Source organism: Herpailurus yagouaroundi, unplaced genomic scaffold (assembly GCF_014898765.1).
Source record: "Herpailurus yagouaroundi ecotype Mexico unplaced genomic scaffold, PumYag 28, whole genome shotgun sequence".
In the NCBI taxonomy this organism is placed as follows: Eukaryota; Metazoa; Chordata; class Mammalia; order Carnivora; family Felidae; genus Herpailurus; species Herpailurus yagouaroundi.
This window is the reverse complement of record NW_024412376.1, coordinates 7,029,485-7,033,087: the sequence shown is the minus strand read 5'-3', so window position 1 is coordinate 7,033,087 and position 3,603 is coordinate 7,029,485. Positions and strand designations below refer to the sequence as shown.

General features: G+C 40.2%; 1 non-coding gene across 1 annotated transcript; it reads right to left on the bottom strand.

The window, feature by feature from the left end:
- Window positions 1-1,248: 1,248 nt before the first annotated feature.
- LOC121040257 (U6 spliceosomal RNA) lies at window positions 1,249-1,356 on the bottom strand. The gene has a single exon (XR_005795211.1). It is a non-coding gene; the product is annotated as a U6 spliceosomal RNA (small nuclear RNA).
- Window positions 1,357-3,603: the final 2,247 nt, after the last annotated feature.

Genomic DNA, 3,603 nt, shown 5'->3' with positions numbered 1-3,603 from the left:
GGGAGAGAGGAAGGCCAACGCAAAGGATGGAAAAAAGGAAGGAAGAACTTAGGAACAAAGAAAGGAAGGGAGACTTGACTTTGATTTTCCCAAAAGGAGGCAGGAAAGGAGAAACCATGCAAAAGCAGGATAAATAGAAAACAAATGGCAAATGGTGGAGCTAAATTAAACCATGCCAATAATTACATTAAGTCTTAATTGCCTAAACACTCCAATTAAAAGGCAGAGATTGGCATGTCTGGGTGGCTCAGTTGGTTGAGTGCCCAACTCTTGACTTCGGCTAGGGTCATGATCCCAAAGTTGTGGGATCGAGCCCCCTGTGGAGCTCCATGCTGAGCATAGAGCCTGCTTGAGATTCTCTCTCTCTCCTTCTGCCCCCTCACTCTCTCACACTCTCTGTAAAATAAAATTTAAAAAAATTAAAAGGCAGAGATTGACAGGCTGGATTTTAAACGTAAGTTTAAACGATCTCCTGTGCATAAGAGATGTGCTTTAAATCAAAAGACACAGATAGGTTGAAAGTAGGATGACAGAAAAAGATATACCATGTAGACACAAATCATAAGAAAGCTAGAGAGTCTATATTAATAACAGGCAGAATGGATTTCACGAGAAGTATTACCAGAAATAAAAAGTGACATTTCATAATGATTAAAAGATCAATTAATCAGGAAGACATGACAATCATAAATCCCTACGAACTTAATAACAGAATTTCAAGATACATGAAGCAAAAACTGACAACATAAAGGAAGTAATAGATATATCCATGAAAATTGAAGGCTAACACCATTGTCTAAGGAACCACAGAGCAACTAAACAAAATAATAAAAATATAGGAGATCTAAACAACACGATCAACCACCTTCCCCTCCTTATCATTTATAGAACACTCCTCCCATGACAGAACATATGCACTTTTCCAAGGCCACATGGAACATTCACAAAGATAAACCAAAAATCAAGGGTCAGTATATTTCAAAAACTTGAAGGGGAATTTGTGCAGCATACCTTCAGGTCTACCACAGGAATATGAATACATCATCACTGGATTATACTGCAATATAATCACTTTGGACTCTATACACATATATATACACATACATACATTCATATTTACAAATATGTGTATATTTTTGTGTGTTAAAGCAAATGGGACAAAATGTAAACAATTGATGAACCTGGTAGAAAGATATATGGGAGTTCCTTGTACCATGCTTACAACGTGTCTGTGATTTTTTTTTTTTTTTTTTTTTGGAACGCTCCATGAATTTGCGTGTCAATCCCTGCACAGGGGCCACGCTAATCTTCCCTGTATCATTCCAGTTTTAGTATATGTGCTACCGAAGGGAGCACACAACTTGTCTGTAATTTTTAAATTGTAACAAAATTTTTTCAAAGTATCCCTATATACCAGCAAGAGGAAATGAAACATTTTGTTTTATTTTGAGAGAGAGAGAGAGAGTGCACCAGCACACAAGCACAAGTTGGGGAGAGGGGCAGAGGGAAAGAGAAAGAAGATCTTAAGCAGGCTCCATACTCAGCGCCAAACCCGACCTGGGGCTTGATCCCATGACCCCGGGATCACAACCCACTTGAAAATCAAGAGTCAGACATTCAACCGACTGAGTCACCCAGGAGCCCTGGAAATGAAATATTTTAAAAGATACCATTTTCAGCCAAGTATCTAAGCCTTATGGGGAGAATTAGAAAACCTTGTTGACAGACTTCAAAGAAGATCTAAACAGAGAGTTATACTGCATTCATTAACTCTAAGAGTCAATATTATAAAGGTTTAAATACTCCCCAAATTATTTGTAGATTTGGTAATATTTATTTATTTATTTATTTGATGTTTGTTTATTTATTTATTTTGAGAGACAGAGAGAGAGCCGGGGAGGGGCAGAGAGAGAGGGAGAGAGACTCCCAAGCAGGCTCCATGCTACCACACAGAGGCTGATGCGGGGCTTGAACTCACAAACCATGAGATCATGACCCGAGTCAAAATCAAGAGTCAGTTACTTAACCGACTGAGCCACTCAGGTGCCCCGATTTGGTAACATTTAAATCAAACTTTCAACAAAGATTTTTTTAATTAACAAGCTGACTCTAAAATTTATAGAGAAATGCAAAAAGACAAGATTAAGCAAAACACTCTAGAAGAGGAAGAAAAGATAGGAAGACATTTACCACCAGAGAGTAAGACATCATAAATCTATAGTAAGGAAGGTTGTATAATACCAACATGGGGACAGACTTCCATGTACGGACATTTAAGAATAGGAGAGAGAGGGGCGCCTGGGTGGCTCGGTCAGTTAAGCGTCCGACTTCGGCTCAGGTCACGATCTCACGGTCCATGGGTTCGAGCCCCGCGTCGGGCTCTGTGCTGACAGCTCAGAGCCTGGAGCCTGTTTCAGATTCTGTGTCTCCCTCTCTCTGTGACCCTCCCCCGTTCATGCTCTGTCTCTCTCTGTCTCAAAAATAAATAAACGTTAAAAAAATAAAAAATAAAATGTTTAAAAAAAAGAATAGGAGAGAGATGTCATTGCAGATCAATGAGAAGTGAAGAAATCTGCCAACAAATGACCAATAAGCATGTGAAAATATGCTCAACATCATTAGCCACCAGGGAAATATAAGTTAAAAAACGAGGTATCACAATAGACACTAGAACAGTTAATATTAAAAAGACATACCCTACCAAGTGTTGGCAAGGACACGAAGTAACCAGAACTCTCACAGGCTGCCGGCACGAACAATTTAAAATGGTAAAACCACTTTAGAAAGCTGTTTGGTGGTTTCTTTAATCCATCCTGAATTGTTCCTGTGGCTCCTGTGGTCTTGTGTATAAAGCTGGCTGATGGTTTGACTTACAAAGTCAAAATTGTACCTACTGTATGACCCAGCAATGCCGCTCCTACATAATTTATCATATGCCTTGGAAGCTTTGTTAATGATTGCCAAAAACGGGAAACATTCCAAATGCCCATCAATGGAAGAATGGAGAGACTGAGATCTGTTCATACAACGGAATACTACTCGGCAGTAAAAAGGAACAGACCGCTGATAGATCCAACAACACAGATGAAACGCAAAAGCGTTCTGCTAAGGAAAAGAAACCAGGCACAAGAGAGTATTTTCTAGATGGTTCCAGTGATCAAATATCGGGAAGAGATCAGTGATGGGAGAGGGAACTGACTGCAAAGGGGCAGCAGAGAACTTTTGGGGGGAACATGCTCTATGTCTTGAGGTGGTGGTGACCACATGACAGTATACAGTTGTCAAAAGTCATCCAACTGTAGACTTCAAAAGGGTGAATTCTCTTGCATGTAACTTATACCTCAAGAAATCTGATTTTTGACATTTTAACTAAAAAGAAAAACACACGACGAGATGGCCTTAAATACCAACCAGGTTGGCAAAATATTAACTCGGCTGATACCCTGGCGAGGATGGCAGGAAGAGTTGCAGCCTGGGTTCTCAGGAAGCAGGCTCTGAGACGGAGCCTGGTATCGGAGAAGTTCATGAGGGGTCAGCCTCTAATAAAGGGACAGGGGAAGAAGCGGAAAAAGAAAAGCTGGTAAGCCGCAGGCCTGACAGAGC